Source organism: Hemiscyllium ocellatum, chromosome 32 (genome assembly GCF_020745735.1).
Source record: "Hemiscyllium ocellatum isolate sHemOce1 chromosome 32, sHemOce1.pat.X.cur, whole genome shotgun sequence".
In the NCBI taxonomy this organism is placed as follows: Eukaryota; Metazoa; Chordata; class Chondrichthyes; order Orectolobiformes; family Hemiscylliidae; genus Hemiscyllium; species Hemiscyllium ocellatum.
The window spans coordinates 39640688-39660813 of record NC_083432.1 but is presented as its reverse complement, the minus strand read 5'-3'; the positions used below and the strand labels follow the sequence as shown (position 1 = coordinate 39660813).

Sequence of the window (20126 nt, the reverse complement as noted above, 5' to 3'; positions counted from 1 at the left end):
ACCAGAACTTGAAACTGTATTGCCATTCCTCCACTGTCATTGGATTGAAACTCCTAGAACCCCTCTGTGACAGCAGTTGGTATACCCATATAATACATGGGCTGCAAGGCTCAAGAAGTTAACTGACCATAACTAATAAATGCTGGTCTTGCCAGCGATGCTCATATTCCTGAACATGGAACTTTTTTGTGAAAATGCACTTATTAGACACTATACTGAATAACTGTGGCACAATGCATGTACTAGTACATTAGTACTGGAAATCAGAACTAAAAATAATAAATACTGGGAATACTCTGTAGGTCATGCAGCATGAAGACAGGGAAGCAGAACTAATGTTATGTTTAGCTCATGCACTGCTTTGAAGAGAAACAAATACGGTATTTTCTGTTTTTATTCCCCCAAAATGCTGCTGCAAATAATTCTTGGGTCCTCTTGTCCAGCATCATTTATTGCACCCAGTTACTTAATCTACATAAAATGGACGAATAAAGGACTCCCAAGTGGGCTCCATTAAATAAGAATTTCTTTTAATTTTATTTGGACAAGCAATAAATATTTATGCATGACAGTTCCCACTCGTACCATAAACAGTATTATGTAAATCTCCAAGCTCATTTTGTTAAGAGTGAAGGTTTATTAATTTTTCACAAAGCAGTGCAAACCAAACTAAGACTTGTCATATTAAAACTATAGTGAGTTAATCCATCTTCTTTTGAGGAGAAAAAACACTGATGGTGTTATCAGTACAGTTAGATGGGTAGTTGCAATACAATTGAAATGCAACCCAAAGCATTCTAGCGCCACCCAGGCAAACAACATTCATACTGCAGGGACATTCTTATAAAAACTTAGGAGCTAAAAAAACAAAGAGCGTTTTATTTCCCAGTGCTGCTATGGCAACAACTTGCACCTGCACCAACTATCAGATGTCTCGAAAGCATTTTACAATAAAGTATGCTCAATGTGATAAAATAGGAAATAAGACAGCCAATTTTCTCACAGCAAACTCTCACAAACAGCACAAGGATAATAACAAAATCTTCTATATTAAAAAAAGACATTGGCAGGGGTGCCTCCCCGCAATGCTTCAAAATAGCATCATTAGTTTTTTTCATGTCCTCGGAGAGAGAGCAAACAAGGCCCAAGTTTAGTACCTCATTCAGATAACAGGACTTGTGGTGAAATGTTGCACTCCATTGTCGGCCTAGGTGCTTGTGATCAAAATCTGGAGTCAACTTGAAACTTCAACCTTCTGATTCAGGGAAAGAACACTTCCACACTCAGCCCATTGTATTAGTGCTGGCTTTTTGAAAGAACTACTTAACTAGTCCCAGTCTTCTTTCCCATCAGTCCTTTTCTCCTTTCCAAGTATACATCTAATTCCCTTTCAAGTTACTTTTAAATCTGTTTCCATCTCCTTTTCAAACAATGCATTTCAGATCACAAAAGCTCATTGCATAAAAGAATTTCTCATCCCCCTATTTTACAAAATGTTTTAATTAAACCACAACCTTATTAAGATATTTTCAAAAGTATATAGTAAGAAGCGAATGACAAAATGAACAAAGTAATGCCAAATTCACAACATGTAATTCAGTAATACTTATTAGCCACTTTAAATGGGAACCTCCAACAATATTCAGTCATATCAAGACTTTAGTGTAATAAAGAGCCCCAAAATGCATTAAAAATATAAAATTTTGCTATGAACCTCAAGGAAATATTATGCAGATGACAAAACCTTCTTTAAAGATAGATTTCAAGGTGTATTTTAAAGGAGGAGAGGTAGTGAGGTTTAGGAAGGGCATTCCAGAGTCTAGGACTTTGCAGGCTGAAGGCACAGCTGCAAATAGTGGCTTGATCAAAATCAGGGAAACTCAAAAAGCCAGAAGTAGTGCAAAGTAAATAAGATGCAATACTTGAATATTATTTCACAAAGTTGGAACATTTGGGCAGTTTCTGAGTTTTCAAATGCTGATCCTTTCTGGTTATGATATGGCTTTATTAAAGTCTATTTTCTGTTGATTACATCAGTGTTAGATCAATCTACAAAACAAATTCATGATTAATTAATCAATCGAAGACTGTGCTCATAACCTGGGCTGATTTTCAGATTTGGTGTCTGTTGAACAATTGATTAACACCAGCTAGGCAGTCAGTATGTAAATGAACTGCAGAATGAACAAGAGTAACTCTTTAACCTTCAATGTGTATGAACAAATATTTCACTGATATTCAGCCTAGATTGCCTGGATAAAATATTTTACACATTTTGAATTGGGAACAAAAATCTGTTTTCAATTAATATTGCAATGTACTACAAATGGAGAGTCTAATATCAGAGGCCAATCACAGAATAAGGAGTCAGTCATTTTAGGACTGAGATTCAGAGACTTTCTTCCTGGTGAGGGATAGTGGAGATGAGGTAGAAAATCAACATTAATTGTATTAAAGAGCAGAGCCTACTCAAAAATGCTGAATTGTTTGCTTCTACTCCTATGTTTTTATGTGAGTCCAGTGTAATCTTGAAAACTATTACTAATTAAACAGTTGCAAGAAAGGACTATGCTACAGTTTTAGCAACTTGAAGTCCATACTTGCTTTCCATAAAAAAAATATTTTAAGCACCCTCAATGCTTGTGCAAGAATAATTCTGGTATTTAAAATACCATGTCATATGCACTCAAATTAATATTCCTGTGTCAGAATGTTACAGAAATGCATAAATACACTTGGCTATCAACAAAACTAATTACCAGTGTAATTCATAAAACATGAGATTGTGGTATGTTTACCTTTGATTGATGGTGCTCAAGACATGTAACAATTACCCAAAACACATCAATAGATATCTGTGGCTGACTAGGTGAACTGACAGAGAGGAGTTTCATCAGCTCTGCATCAAGTCACTAATTTGGGTTTCATAGCAAGGTGGGAAAGTTAGCAATAGTTATATCAAATCAAAGTAATCTTCAATTTTCTACAATAAACCCCAGTACAACAGTCAAGATGCAAGGGAAGGTATGCATAATGTACATTGTGAAGAACAGCGTCCAATTCCTAAAAATCTCTCATTTAAATATTAGTAATAAAACATTTGGAACTGTTATGATATGAGGAAAAACTGTTACCCCCCTATAGAATTCTAGATTATACAATTCCACAGTCATTTCACAAGAACTTGATTCAAGATGTAACACAATGGCAAGATTTTATGTCACTAAAGGACAGTAAATGGTTTCCCTCTCCTCCAATATTCCCAGAGCATTCCCCCCCAAACCCCTCCAATCATCACCATTCAAAACATAACTAAATTAATTCTGAGTTCAAATGGATATGTAGAGTTGTGTGCTCTGCCTCAGTGTGATGGAGCGCTACTAGCCTCAGTTCACCCCATCTCAAGAAAGGTGAAGAGTCCTACTGTCATTATGGCAGAGGGAAGACATTTGGTTCATTGAGCGCAAGCCTGATCTCTCTAGAGCAATTCATCAGTCCCTTTGTCTCCATACTCTATGATCCTGCAAGCCTGTTTCCTTGATCCAATTTCCTTCTGAAATGAGGTGTCATTTCTCCTTATACCATCCTCAATGAAAGGGGAGTTCCAGTCAACCAGGATTCACTCAGATTGCTGAAACTCAGAATAGAGCAGACTCCAGGAGAATATTGTTACTTATCCATAATTAATAACTTGCAAATGAAATTATAGAAATGATGGATTTTTAAAACATTTACAGATTGAGGACACAATTTAATAGCTGGTCATTAAATTCAGAAAAAATTAGAACCACAAAATCCCTACAGAATTATAGAATCCCTACAGTGTGGAAACAGGCCATTCAGCCCAACAAGTCCACACCAAGCCTCCAAAGGGTAACCCACCCAGACCAATTCCCCTACCCTATTACTCTACCCCTGACTAATACACCAAACCTGCACATCCTTAAACACTATGGGCAATTTGGCATGGGCAATTCACCTACCCTGCACATCTTTGGATTTTAGGAGGAGACCGGAGCACCCGGAGGAAACCCATGCAGACATGGGGAGAATGTGCAAACACATACAGTTGCCAGAGGCTAGAATCGAACCAGAGTCCCTGGCGCTAGTTAAATTCAGATAAATAGGCCAGGGTTGGAGCCAGATGTAAAGAACTAAACGATCCAGACATAATCAGTGAGGGATTGTAGAGGCAATCGAGTTGCTTGCACTTGTGAACATGCCCAGATTGACTTTTCACTGACATAATACATATATCAGAATTTATACTTGCTGACAGAATAAATTAAGTGACCCCTCCTCTATCTACAAGCCAGTTAGAAATTTCCTTGATATACATTTTGTTAAACAATGTTAATTTTTAAACACAGCAGTACATTAAACGTCAGTAACATTCAGTACTAACATTCCCAGATCACTGGGTTCAAGTTCCAGTCCAGGAGTGTGGCCACAATTTGGCATATCATAACCAGTACCAAATTGTCAGAAAAGCTTTCTTTTTCGATGAAACATTAAACCATCTCAAAGTTAATTCATCTGTTGTGTAGCACTCGCAATTGTCCTTTGTGCATAAAGAAGGCTAAGCTTAATCCTTTTTTAACCAGCAAGGTTAAAAGCTGAATTGAGCAACTACAACTATTCAACTTACTGACTAATTTTCTGATGTCCAACACTAAATATCTGAAACCATTTTAGATGAAAATGAGTGAAGTATTAGGGCTCCTGAGCATGTTTTGTAAACAGAATAAACGGTACTTGAAATGGTAACACACCAACTACACCAAACATATTTCTATTATTAGTTATATTGACAGGCTGTCCACTTTGATCTTTACCATGTTACCAAATTGAAATGTCTACCATCTCTGACACAGATATTTAGTTCAATAAAATACCAGTATCCAGTGAAAAGCATAAAGCTGCATATTGTTTAAAACTCTGTTCACATGCAGGACTACATCACTGCCCTTAAAGTCAATATCAAACAAAAGTAGATTACGGAATTAAAAGTGAACGTGTACCAACAGGATGTCTCTAAACCTATTACTCAAAGATTCAAGTCTCCCATTTGGAATTATTTTGAATAGAATTATCAAGAAAACATCAACATCGAACGTAGCCTAGCCGCAGCTTCCAATTTTAGGAAACATTGACCAAGAGACAAAGAGGTAGGAGATCATTCAGCCCATCAAGTCTGCCCTGACATTCAATGAAATCATGACCAATTTGATCAACCTCCACTCCACCTTCCTGCCTTTTGCCCATAACCTTTGATTCTCTTATGGATTAAAAATCTGCCTGTCTCAGCCTTGAATATACTTAGACTCACAGCCTCAATAACTTGCTGCAGTAAATAATTCCCACAGATACATGAACCTCAGAGAAGAAATTCCTTCTCATCTCTGTCTTAAATGTGTAACGCCCTTACTCAGAGATTATGCCCTCTGGTCTTAGATTCACCCATAAGAGGAAACAACATTTGCGCATCCACCCTGTCAAGTCCCCTAATAATCTGGCACGTTTCAAAAGGTTTACCTGACATTTTTCTAAAATTGAATGTGTTCACAACCCTCCTCACAAGACAGTCCCTCCAAATCTGGAATTAACCTCAAGAACATCCCCTGGTCTGTCTCCAATGCCAATATATCTTTCCTTAAATAAAACCATTCACAGTTAGCAACTTTTGAGAAGTTGTTGTGGTTCTGTTCGCCGAGCTAGAAGTTTTTGTTGCAAACGTTTCGTCCCCTGGCTAGGCGACATCATCAGTGCTCTGGAGCCTCCTGCGAAGCGCTTCTTTGATGTTTCTTCCGGTATTTATAGTGGTCTGTCCTTGCCGCTTCCGGGTGTCAGTTTCAGCTGTCCGCTGTAGTGGTTGGTATATTGGGTCCAGGTCGATGTGTTTGTTGATGGGAGTTTGTGGATGAATGCCATGCCTCTAGGAATTCCCTGGCTGTTCTCTGTCTGGCTTGCCCTATGATAGTAGTGTTTTCCCAGTCGAATTCATGTTGCTTGTTGTTTGAGTGTGTGGCTACTAGGGATAGCTGGTCGTGTCGTTTCGTGGCTAGTTGATGTTCACGTACGCGGATTGTTAGCTGTCTTCCTGTTTGTCCTATATAGTGTTTTGTGCAGTCCTTGCATGGTATTTTGTAAACTACATTAGTTTTGCTCATGTTGGGTATCGGGTCCTTTGTTCTAGTAAGTTGTTGTCTGAGCGTGGCTGTTGGTTTGTGTGCCACTATGAGTCCTAAGGGTCGCAGTAGTCTGGCTGTCAGTTCTGAAACGCTCCTGATGTATGGTAGTATGGCTAGTCCTTTTGGTTGTGGCATGTCCTAGTTCCGTGGTCTATCTCTTAGGCATCTGTTGATAAAGTTGCGCGGGTATCCGTTTTTGGCGAATACCTTGTATAGGTGTTCCTCTTCCTCTTTTCGCAGTTCTGGTGTACTGCAGTGTGTTGTGGCTCTTTTGAATAGTGTCCTGATGCAACTTCGTTTGTGTGTGTTGGGGTGGTTACTTTCATAGTTTAGGACTTGGTCTGTATTACAAAATCCCATGCAAGGACTGCACAAAACACTATATAGGACAAACAGGAAGACAGCTAACAATCCGCATACATGAAAATCAACTAGCCACGAAACGACACGACCAGCTATCCCTAGTAGCCACACACTCAAACAACAAGCAACATGAATTTGATTGGGAAAACACTACTATCATAGGGCAAGCCAGACAGAGAACAGCCAGGGAATTCCTAGAGGCATGGCATTCATCCACAAACTCCATCAACAAACACATCGACCTGGACCCAATATACCAATCACTACAGCGGACAGCTGAAACTGACACCCGAAGCGGCAAGGACAGACCACTATAAATACCGGAAGAAACATCAAAGAAGCGCTTCGCAGGAGGCTCCAGAGCACTGATGATGTCGCCTAGCCAGGGGACGAAACGTTTGCAACAAAAACTTCCAGCTCGGCGAACAGAACCACAACAACGAGCACCCAAGCTACAAATCTTCGCACAAACCTTGAACTTTTGAGAAGATTTGTAGCTCAGGTTGTGGTTCTGGATGTAGGTTTGCTCGCTGAGCTGTAAGGTTCATTTTCAGACATTTTCTCACCATTCTAGGTAACATATCAGTCAGCCTCCAGTGAAGCACTTGTATTAGTGACCCGCTTTCTATTTAGGATTCCTTGGGTTGGTGATGCCGTTTCCTGTGGTGATATAATTTGCTGTCCTTTTTCTCAGGAGGGTGGTAAGTGGGGTCCAAATCAATGGTTTGGTTGATAGAGTTCTGTTTGGAATGCCATGCTTCTAGGAATTCTCGTGTTTGTCTCTGTTTGACTTGTCCTAGGATGGCGGTGTTGTCCCAGTCAAAGTGGTGTCCTTCCTCATCTGTATGTAGGAATACTAGTGTGAGTGGATCATGTCCTTTTGTGGTTAGTTGATGTTCATGTATCCCGGTGGCTAGTTTTCTGCCTGTTTGTTACAGTTCTTGCAAGGTACTTTGTAAATGACATTAGTTTTGCTTGTTGTCTGGCTGAGGTCTTTCAAGTTCATTAGCTGCTGCTTTAGTGTGTTGGTGGGTTTGTAGGCTACCATGATGCCAAGAGGTCTGAGTGGCCTCGCAGTCATTTCCGAGATGTCTTTGATGTCGGGGAGAGTGGCTAGGGTTTCTGGATGAGTTTTGTCTGCTTTTTTGGGGCTTGTTGCTGAGAAATCGGCAGACTGTGTTCACTGGCTTCCCGTACTTTTTGAATATGCACACGTCAGTTTTAGAAAGTAATGGTTGGCGCCAAAATTATCACCGATCAAGTAATATGGGATAGTATCTTAATGTAGCAAATGAATAAATTTATGAACTGAAACAAAACCTCAAAAGTATGATATGCTACCCAAGGTTGTACTGTCTCAGCTCAGACAGGGAGAACGTGGGTAAAGTACTGAAGGGCTTCTGGCAATAAAAATGAATACACAGCATTGTACCTATTGTACCTTTAAGGGAAATGGGGATGTTGGGGGGGAGGGGGGGGGGGTGGTGTTAGGATGGTGAGTAATAGAGAAGATAAAAGAGGAGATACGTAAAAATAACTGAATGTTGAACTGCATCTCTCTGGAGAACTGGCTAACTGAATTAATTTTTAAAAACTACTTCAACGCTCAGCTTTAAAAATCACATCTTACATTATTGGACAATTTTAAAAACCTGCAGCAAAAAACATTTTCTGAAATTAATGTTGATGTCTTAGGGCCCGGTGTTGCTATAACACTGATAACACATCTTGCAAATGGAACATCAGCTTCAGTTGATCATGTTTTTGGGAATATTTCTATCTGTATTGTATGTCCATGCATAACATTCATCATTGACAGTAAAAAACAGTATTTCTACCATTTTCTGTTCTTTAAATATATTTCTGCAGCAAATGTAATTGAGAAATAACTTACAATAATCACAAATATCTGAGAACAGATGATCAGTCTTACTAGCTGCATTTCTCAACTTGGCCCTCCGATACCACAGGCTTTGTTCTGAGATAATTGTGGAACATCACTGTAAGATGACATGATATGAGACTAGATAGAGAATAAGGATGCAGTGGAGTGATTTAAAAGGCAATAATCTCAAACTGCTCCTGTGGTTATAACCATCATGTAAATGCCTCCAGCTGATCGCTCCATCCGCTTTCTTTTGTATACTTGCATTGCTCATGGCGAGTCAGACAATAGGGATGTCATCTTCAAAGTGTGAGGGGAAAGTATGTCAGGAAGTAAGTGGTTTACTTACAAAAAAAGAGCTTGCTGTACGTAAGATTCTAATTTGTTACGAGCTTATCTCCTAACCCACTGCTTGCAACATGAGAATGCAATGCTTTAAAACAACAGGGGTATAATCAACAACTTGTGATGGGCAGTGTTTCAGAAAGCTGAATGCAACTCTAACAGGAAAAGCAGACTGTACAAGACTTTTAATTATAAACTCAATAATTATGTAGCTACACTGTAGTGTTCAGAATCCATTTTATTTGCTGTAACTATGACCACAGTAGGGCACACAATAAACACCGAGCTAAAACGGCAAAGCAGCTTTCAAAAATACTGGAATTGGAGAACAAGCCTACCCAAGGCACATGTACTGTTCTAATATGTGTTTCTGAGGACTAACACGAGCACTTACTGTATAATGGTGACATTGTAGAGATGTTTCAAAGTATCCCACAGAACAAATTAATGTTAAAATGGGGTGACTGTCAGAGTTACATTGATCAAGTTTGACACTGGCAGAGGTCTTGCAGCACAGCCTCTCAGCCAATGAATGCAGAGTAGGAGGCAGAATAAAACAGCTCTCAACATTCCTGCCAATCTTCCTACACCAAGTAGGAAGACATATCAAGAGAAATGAAAAAACACCTCAGTGAAACAGAAAACTTTCACACTGCTTGAATGACATGCTTAACATGCAACTACCTCTGTTCGAACAGCAAGCATCTTATTTTTAATTCCACACACTCAGCAAACTCTCCTTAAAAGCCACCTCTTTGATCGAGCTTTCAGACCGGTGTCCTAATATCTATTTGAAGCTGTGTCAAATGCTCCTGTGATGTGCCTCAGGATGTTTCACTGTGTTAAAATGTGCTATATAAATGCAAGTTGACAGTGCGAAGGAGACACAAACTCCACTGTTTCACACAAATTCTGAACACTGATATTTTTAAGAATCAAGATCCGCAAACTGTGAATATAGTAACACGTCCAACGGGGGGAAATGCCATTTTCCTCAATATGGCGAAAGTGAGAATTGCAAATGTTGGAGATTAGAGTCAAAATTAGAGTGGTGCTGGAAAAGCACAGTAAGTCAGGCAGCATCCGAGGAGCAGGACAGGGGGCATTCCTGATGAAGGGCTCCTGCTCCTCGGATGCCGCCTGACCTATTATGCTTTTCCAGCACCACTCTAATCTTGACCCATTTTCCTCAGTATGTCTTACCCATTTCAGAGGTCCAGTATAATAATTGTTGCACAGATTTCTGGTGACATTCATCTCTTCCAAGTACAACCACCTCAGTACAGCTGACACCATCCCATATTTCACCACCTGTTGATTTTCTACTTTAAACAACACACAATACTTCTTAAAAAAAAACAAAGTGCAGAGTTTGGAAATCCAAAACAAAGTTGCTGGAGAAACTCAACAGTCTGACAACATCAGTGGAAAAAAAGCAGAGTTAACCTTTCAGGTCCATTGACTCCTCTTCAGAACACAATACTTCTATCTGGTCTAAATGAACAGGCTAAACCAGAGTCAGCATAGGAGGTGGTCATTTGGGAAACCTTAATCTACATTTGGCCCTTCACAAGAGATACCTACGCTGTCCCACTGTCTGCTTTTCCCCCAATAGTTTCAAATAATTATTAAATCATCCTTTAACACCACAATTTAATCTGTGTCCTTAATTTCTGTAAATCTTAAAAGATTCCTCTCATTACATATTAATTCAAAAAATGAGGAACAACTTTCCTCATCTGAACTCTGCTTCACATGCGCCATATCCAACAGCAGGAATTTAAATTTACTCCTCTCTCACTCCTAATTTTACTCTGGGCTTAAGGAAAAAGGGGGCAACTTGAAAGCCTTTTTCAACAGCATTTCCCAAGCACCACAACCTCTTAACACCCAGAACAGAAAGGGGAGCAGACAAATAGAGAGAGGCAAATTGTCCGTAGTGTTAGGTAAGTTTGCGCCGGGTCAGTGTGGACTTGTTGGGCCGAAGGGCCTGTTTCCACACTGTAATCTAATCTAAAATTCTTCTTTCAAGTTTCCCTTCATGCAACAAAACATCCTGACCTAGAACTATGTTGCCATTGCTTCACTACTGCTGGGTTAAACTCCCTCTCTAAATAGAACAATGGGTACAACTGCACAACATGGACTACAGCTGTACCTTCAGGAGCAATTAGGGATGGAGAACAAATGGAGATCTTCCAAGCTAAACAGACACCTCAATAAAGAATCACAGAATCCCTTGTGTGGAAAGAGGCCATTCACCCATCAAATCCACACTAACTCTCTGAACAGCATCCCACCCAGACCCAGCTTCCCAGCCTAATCCCATAACCCCCATTTACCATGACTAATCCACCTAACCTGCAGAGTCCTAAACACTACCAGGCAATTTCCTATGGCCACCGAGCATGCATATCTTCAGACTGTGAGAGGAAACCTGAGCACCCGGCATAAAACCACAGAGGTACAGGGAGAATGTCTGTGTGCTGTCTGCAGTCATCCAAGGCTGGAATCGAATCCCACGTCCCTGGCGCTATGAGGTAGCAGTGCAAACTGAGTCATGTTGCTGCCCAGAATATATACAAAAAGCAACAAATGCCAATTTCCAATCACAATCAATCAGTTTGAGATTTGGTAAGCAGTATTCCTATAATTAAAAACTTCAGATCCTCAAAAATTGTGTATAATCTCAATCCAGCCCCAATTCAGAGTGCAATATAATCTGTGCCTCTTTTCTGACTCGGAGAAAATATACTGATGTAATGACCCATGTCTTTCAAACATGGCAAGACTGTCTGAAATTAAAAATTAAAACAATCCGCTGAAGAAGTCAGAGCTTAATAGGCACATTATCACATACCTGGGAGTCTCTAGTTAATATGATTTTCCAGCAGCTGATCAACTGAGCTTCAAAGCACATCTAATCTCAATACTTAATTAATTCACTGAAAATCCAGCAAGAGATCAAGAGTAACACAAGATTACATCATTAAAGCCCATTAACATCCTGACGAGTCACAAAATACTCTAATCCCATCATAAAGAAATAAACCTGTCACAAACCATCATTCAATGAATGTGACAATTCGAGTGACATTTGAACAGGATTTTGTTCCAAAGCACTGCAACTTCAATTAAGATTTTAAATACTGCCAAACAAATGTGATTCAACCTTTTTAAGACTAAATTTGAACACATGAATCAAAGTTGAGGAAGATAATTTTGGGAAAAAAAAACACTGATATGTAAAGCTTTCCTGCAGAAAGATAAATCTACTGCAAAGTGCTGACCATCAAGACTACATTAGTTGCAGTGCAGTTCCACCATCATTGCTGAAACATGCTACTTCCTTTGCCTGAGAAACCACAACTCAATATCACATGTTTCAAAGAAAAACAGCACAAGTAAACTATTGTGCTATGTTTCATTTCCATTGAAATGCTTTACTAACTAGAAATAGGATATTGTCAGGGTGCCTGTAATTCCCCGGTTCTCCCTCACTGAGGCACCTCCAAACTAGCTTTTGAGCTGATGCAGAAGCATGTTTGTACTCTGAGCATAATGTTTGGTTCCTCACTCCCAATATTAAGAACTGCCTGTGATGTTCTGAATATGTCTATGCTCATCTGATATCGAATATGACAACTGTCTCTTGCAATACAGTTAGCGTTGAATGCTGATGTTAGGTTTATTATGCCAGAAGGATGGTAATGATAAAAGTTGTGATGTTCTCACTCCATGTCCAAAACTTTTCCGAATCTATTACAGCTTTTAATTTTGCCTAATTCAGCTGTATAAGTGTGTCATGAAAGAGATGTACTGGCATAACGCTAGTCTTGACCTTTTTTTTGTCAGGGACACTGGTAGCATGATACCATTAGCTACTTAAGCTACCAAACTACCCAGGGAAAAAAAAAGAGACACCCAAGTCAACATCGTTTAACATTATGTGTATGGCACTTCTTGGTGTGCACCTTTACATTCAACACCTCTGACCACAAACCTGCACTGATATATCAAATGAGACGATTTCCTCAGTCTTAACAACTTGAAATACTCTTTCCTGATAAACAATATCTATATTTATTAGGTTATTTGGAGCTTCTCTTAGTTCAAGGAGGTATGTCACTTACTTCACCAAAATCCCAGCAGGCAGCACTGGACAGAACTCATTGGAAAGCCCAAAATAACAGACTCAAATTGCAAAATCCCTAGTGGTTTAGCAGGTCAAATAAAATGAACACAGCATAGAGAACAGAGTGGTTCAATAAGTCAGTGCATCTTCCTTTCACTCCAGAAACTGTGTCAAACTGAAGGGAAGAAAGCTTACTAAACTTAAGTTAATTTAAGCAGTGCTGACATACTTCTTAAATGATTACAAGTCCACAGCAGAAACCCATCCGAGTTTCATCTGTCAATGATACTCACTCTTAGATTTTAATTTGTACAGTAAAATGTGATTTAATTTTTAGAATTTATATTACCAGAAATACATTTGAACACCATGCATTTAAGCATAAGGCACAACGGAGATTAAAAACTCAGAATTGTGACTGAATGGATAAATGAAGTACTCAGCATGGCGAACAAGCCCGACTTATCAGAAAGGATCCCAAGGTTTAAACATTGTACTGTAGTGAGTGATCTGCCACTGTGTTAGCTGGTTAGCTACAAATTGTTTCCTGCTGGTGTGCCAGACAACAGGGAAATAACTATACCAAGGTCCTCATATATTGTCTAGCTAACACCAATTGTTACAGTCAACCTGAGAATGCAACTTTAAAAAAAACGTTTTGTGATTTACACATGAAAGAAGTGAAACTATCATGGTATTCGAACAGATGAAAGACTCAACAAACATTCAAGGTATTTTTCAATGTATAATTTCAGTTACATCATACTGTGAACTTTTGCTATAAATTCTATGTTTTGCAATTGAGCCCTCCACAACCACCTGATGAAGGAACAACGCTCCGAAAGCTAGTGCGCTTCCAATTAAACTTGGTGGACTATAACCTGGTGTTGTGTGATTTTTAACTTTGCCAACCCCTATGAGTGATTTAACACTTTGTCAAAAAGCCAGCCTCTCACACCCTGCACCACCCTCTCTCAGTTCTGTTGGAATGCCAGCCAAGACTTTATGCTCCACTTCTTGGAGTAATCTTGAACCCACTAGCCCTGAGGTGAAAATGAGCCCAAAACTGAGAGAACTACTAACTTTGAATTTGGTAGTTTGCTATAAACTTTGCTTCACTGTGTTTAGAGTTAACAGTTTCAGGAAGCAAAGTATCTCAAAACGAACTGCATGTTATTTTACTAAAGTTATTTAAAGAGCTATTTGCTGACTGACGTAGAATCCAGAGATTCTATCGCCACAGCAAAGGTTATCTGAGCAGTGTTATGTGGTTCACATACAGAACTGTTGACAGAGCTCCCGCAACAAATGTATTCCTTCAGCCCTTGTTTTAACCCTTAAATAAAAAAAACTAGCTGTCTGCAGTAACGGAGCATATTTTATAATCAGTCAACACTTCAGTCAATAATCAAACTAGGAAGTTGGTGAGTGAGAAAAAGCCCAGCTGAGGCAGACCAGAAAGTCTCATGTTCAATGCCTAGGCAAATGCTGCAAAGCCTATGTAACCACAGGAAGCAGGAGGAATATAACAATCGACCTCCCTGCCCCTTTGGTTATGTCAATGAGAATTCTACTCAAACAAATTACAGATCCTTCCTGGAAAATGCACCACCACTGACCCAAGTGGGGTGGTGGTCTAGACTGTATCAGTTTTCTGTGATGAGTACACATTCAAGGAAGTCACATTCAGAACGTGTGCTGACACATTAGGAATGACTCATTGAAGCAATGATGTGGAGGTGCCGGAGTTGTACTGGGGTGGACAAAAGTTAAAAATCACACAACACCAGGTTATATTCCAATAGGTTTATTTGGAAGTACTAGCTTTTGAAGCGCTGCTCCTTCATCAAGTAGCAAAGATACCCTAGAATTAGTTGGGGAGGCTATGGTTTGGTGTGCAGTGTAGGTTTGGGAACTGGTTGAGAAAGAGGATTTAAATTTAAAAGGCAGAATGAAGGATACAGATTGGGGTCCTTCTTTCATTCACACAAAAGCAAAGTACAGAAAAGGTTTGTATAACCTATAACCAACATTCCTAATTGCTCAAAATCAAAGTCAGAGCTAAGCAACTTGGGAATGCAAAATTTTCTATTTTCTTTCACAATTAACTGTTTACCAAAATCTCAGGTGCACATAGTTTTGAAACAGGCAACTTTTAAGAATGCAATTTTATTAATGTCATTAACTAGATGGGAAGCACACCAGTCAGACTGGCATATTGCATTAGAGGAATTCTTCACAGTGAGATGACAATTTAGAATACAAAAAGTTTAAAAATTAATTTTTGTTTAATAGTTTCCGAATTGAAATTTGTCAAACCTGATTACGATTATATTATTTTCCAGCTATATATTCATCACCCATTGTAGATAGCAACAGCTGAATCACACATTTAAATACACATGTAAGATCTTTTACAACTTCACAGCTAACAAAGTTCCTTTGTGAATTATATTTAGTGGTTAATGTAGACAAATGAAAAAGCCAACTGCAGCAGAGCAAAGTCCAGAAACAATGAGAAGGAGATGGCAAGTTTAAAAAAATCTCAATTTGATAACATGCACAATAATTAATATCAATTCCCCACGGACTCCATGTCAAAGATTGTAGAAGTAGCAATAAAGTATCACAATGATTACTGCATTGTGACTTTAATTTGCTATTTTGAGAAATACATTTGTAGTTGATCATATAAGCCCATATATGTTCCTAGGTTGCTCAACAAGCCTGCAATGCTTTGTGGAAGACATAAACTACAAAGAGAAAGGACTATTAAATAAGAAATGAGGAAGTGCATCCATACTGGAGGTAATGGAACACTAATATGCACTATTTTCTAGCGCTGTAGCAGTCAGTAATAAAACAGATATTTCAAAAAAACAACATACAACTATATGACACTTAACTACTAATCACACCTTAAATTATGTTGAAATGACTATAATGAACAGGATTACATTCACACTGATCTGAAATGTTGAAAAGGTTGGGAGGGACAGAATTTTATTTCTGTTGAACTGTAATTGTCACCTGGTCAGGATTCACCCTTTTCAAAATCCCATCTAACCAAATGGAACAATGCTCTAAGTAACAATGGATATCCAAAAGTGATTTCAAAGCAGTTATATAATCATTCAGCTTTGCTGTTTCCAATGCTATCTGAACCCCTTGATGAGATTACTGTCGTGCAATCACTCTCTGATATCATTTACAGTACTTGCAATGCAACATCCAGAACGCTTTTTAAAAGTTAGCATAACTCTCGAATGTTTCTTTAAATGGTTAATGTTTTTGCAATTTCATATAGATGGTGTGATAATTTATTAACATTTTGTCAGATTAATTTTTATTCACGTTTTGTTCACCTAAATTATGCAACTTCACCCAAACTGTAATGAACAGGTGCATTGTAAACATGTTAAAATGGGAGGGACTCACAAAATCTATATTTACCAAAATGTACACCATCCATGGGGTTTTCAATTCAATTAAAATTGTACCTAATTAAAATCCAGCCACCTCTCTGGTGCATTCCTGAGGATAATAATTAGTGCAACAGCACAGTTTCAGAGCAACTGGCAACTCTCTAGTATCTCACTGAAATAACCATTTTTCACAGGCTCTTTTAGACAGTGAGGAGCAGTGGGCAGTTCAATCACAAAAAACAGCCTGTTTTTGCTCAACATTGTCAACTTAGCAATCCAAGAACCTTGACCCAAAATCTTTCTTTGATAGTGGTCAGAGAGGAGAAGAAATGTTGCATTTATTTAGCTCCTTTCACATTCTTGGCAAGCCCCAAAGAACATTGAAGCCAATCAATCACCTTTGACATGTAGTCACTATTACTTTATAGGCAAATGCTGTAGCTAATTTATGCCAGCAACATTCCACAGACAGCACCCAGATAAGTGACCAAATAATCTGCATCGATCCACAAAAAACACAATGTTGGCAAGGGCACTGAGGAAACTTCCTGGCATCGCTTTTTTCAATATCCAACTGATGGAGTCACAGTTTAATATCCCTGAAAGGCAGCCCCAGCAACAATGCTGCCTTCCCTCACTGAGAAGATCAGCCTCGACCACAATGTCACAGTTATCATCTTGGCACAGAGCCAAAAAAATGCCAGGGTACCACTAAAGACACATGACCTTGGTGGTTCAGTATAACACCAAATATTATACTGAACCACCAGGGCAATCTAAGAAATAAAAACTGTGAAGAATACAACTTTGCAAAAGCCTGTAGGCATGTTCTTTTTCTAACTGTGTACTCTTCAAAATATAATGTATTTATAAAATATTTATGATTAAACCAAGATAATAAAAACTTGGGAGCCTTTATAAAGTCCCAATCCTATCTCAGAGATTACAGCATAAACAGAACATATATTAAAAAATTGATAAGGTTTACTTAACCAAAAATATTATATCGTTACAGAACTTTTTGCTAAAAAGTGCAATGATTATTCTGGAGGTAACTATTCAGCTTGCTATCACATAAGATACAAGATAGTAATTTGAAAGGAGAAACATTAACCAGGTTACTTGACAGACTTTTAAACACAAGAGGTTCTGATATGAAACATCTTATAACTTTAAGGTTAACTTTTTCTGCTAATTACGCTTCTGTACAAGGATGTTCAATGATGCTCAAGACAATAATAAATGTCATTGCTAATAATTGACTTGAAAACATAACTTCACCTCCAAGAAATTCTATCATCAGTGTAGTTCATGCAGAGAATCATACAGATGCTGCGCTGATCACAACACACCAAACTCAGTGGGGCTCAGATGATGTTAGAAAATGCAACAATGTTATGCAGTTTACAATAAATTATGCCAACTTCACAATGAGATCGTAAACTTGAAATCACTCAAGGATGTCAATGATATTATCTTATTTAAAATAGATTCATCATGTGCATTTAGAAATATCTCCAATCCTGATCCCTTCTGAAGGTATTAACCTTTGGAAGGCAGAAGTACAAGTACATGATACCAGTCGCATTTGGTGTCTCAACTGAGTAGCCCTTTAACACACCAGCACAAAACAGTGATCCCTGACCTACTATTTGAACATAGAGGGCATCGCACTCAATATAAACCAGACATCACTCACCATCCAACCTACAAGTTCTTCCATCGGGAGCTAGGACGGGACTTCATATTCTTCCCAACCCTTGTCCAAGGGGTTGAGGTCAACTATGATAACTCACCATCAGCCTGTTTTAGCAGAAGCCAGTGATAAAACCTACAAGTTTTAGTTCTGCGACCCAATTTTCACACAGCAAATAAACACTCAGTAAAGAACCAGGCTGGTAAACATGATCTGATCTGCAAGGTTTTTGTTTGTTAGTCTGTGAGCCTCTACGTTGGAGAGTGTGCCTTTGAACATCGGGTGAAAACACAATCAGTGACAATCCAGATGCCGCTTCAGGTACTAACTCTCACTGCCCAAAAACACAGGGGAAAAAAAACTTCAACCAGGCATCAAAGACTGCAATCAGTGCAGCCAGATCACAGGAAAGTGCTGACTACCTTCAGGGATGATATCCATGATTTGAAGGAGCTGATATTGGACTGGGGTGGACAAAGTTAAAAATCATACAACATATTGGATTATAACCTGGTGTTGTGATATTTTTAAGCTTCAGGGGAAGCAAAGCTAGGCTACCACTGAATTCTTCTCTTCATGGGCAGTCTCTCAGGACGATTTATTTCCACTCTGATTTGATGGGATCGGAGATGGCTGATGAATCCAAAATGCCATCTGCAGATTCTGGCACAGGGGGAGTTAGTAGTACTCGAAAAGCCAGGTAGAGGAGTTTTTTCCCCCCCAAGATTTGTATGCTTCCTCCAAAACGTGGACTTCAACTCCACATGTCCCTGATGAAATCTCTCAATGTGCTCACTGCCTTCTTTTGTAGAGTGTCCTGTCACGACTGATTCCAAATGGAGCAGTTGCTTCAGGAGTCTGGTGTCAGGTGTACAAACAATAGGTGCTGTCAGGTGGAGTTGGTTTTGAGGGATACACACCTCAATATTAAACAAGTTTACATGAGAGGGGCACTGCAGTTTCACCTTTTATTGGAGAAATTTGCATGACCACAGGATATCCGGAAAAGATTTTACAACTGATGAAGTGCAGTTGTTGGCCCCAGCATAGAAAAAGTGGCAGCCAACTTGTGCATAGCAAGATCCCATAAACAGCAATGCTATTGTAGCCAGATCATCAATTTTTTTTAAAAAAAAACAATGGTGATTGAAGGATAGATATTGACCATCCTCAGACTGCGGGGAGAATATTTTAAGCCTAACCGAAGGGGCTGACAGAGTCTCGGTTTAACATTGGAAAGCAAATGATGGCACCTGTGACATTGCAGCACTCCCTCAGCACTGCAATGGGAAAGCCAGCCTAGATTTCGCTGTCAAAATCCTGGGGTGGGGGTGTTGACCCTAAAACCTCCAAAGAAAGGAACTCAAAAAGGAGGGAGAAGAGAATAAGATGCAAAATAGTGGCAACAGACAGACTTTCACAGTTAACCAGGCAAATATTTTGGAAGAAAGTGCAAAATAAAACACACTTTGCAACAAATCACCTCAAAAGAAACTGACAAGTTAAATGAAACTACCTCATGTGTTAGACGCCTTGTTTTTGTCTTAAAGTACAAACATTTTCAATAAGATGATTGTGAAAGTCAATATTTTTGCAATTAAAATATAAAACACGAAAATAAAACCCACTGGGAGATTCAAGTCCACAGCTAATTGCTGATAAACACAAATTAACTTTTAAAAAAGGAGACCATCCTCCTGCAGAGGCACTGAGACAGTTTCTGGGGAAGATGCTGCTGCCTTTGGTGAACTTTCAGAGGCAGGATTTAAATTCCTCCCTGACAACTCCTAGGCCCCGCCTGGGACTCCCTGCAGCCCCGCCTCTCGATTTGCCTCTTCCCCGCCTCTCGGTGAGTGCCGGCTGGGCTGCCCGGCCCGAGGATGCCCCGCTCACGGGAAAGTTGGGAGGGGAAGCCCGGCAGCCCGGCTCCCCAGCACCGGGCACCGAGCCCGCGCCCCCGCCCCGTGTCTGTCAGCGAGCCCCGGCCCCAGCTACACACACACACTCACTGTCTGCGGCCGGGAGGCGCCTGCGACTCGGATCCGGAGGCTCCTCAGAGACGCTTCAGGACAACCCGGGACCGACC

At 39.5% G+C, this 20126-nt stretch overlaps 1 protein-coding gene across 5 annotated transcripts in view; it reads right to left on the bottom strand.

The window, feature by feature from the left end:
- The window catches only part of raraa (retinoic acid receptor, alpha a), a 564031-nt gene extending 543905 nt beyond the window's left edge, over positions 1-20126 (bottom strand). For 4 of the 5 annotated variants that reach the window (XM_060848780.1, XM_060848777.1, XM_060848785.1 and 1 more), the window contains exon 1: positions 20050-20126. The gene's annotated coding sequence lies outside the window, so the exon portion shown is untranslated. Of the gene's footprint in view, positions 1-20043 lie in introns of all 5 variants that reach the window. The other variant, XM_060848778.1, reaches the window with a different exon arrangement.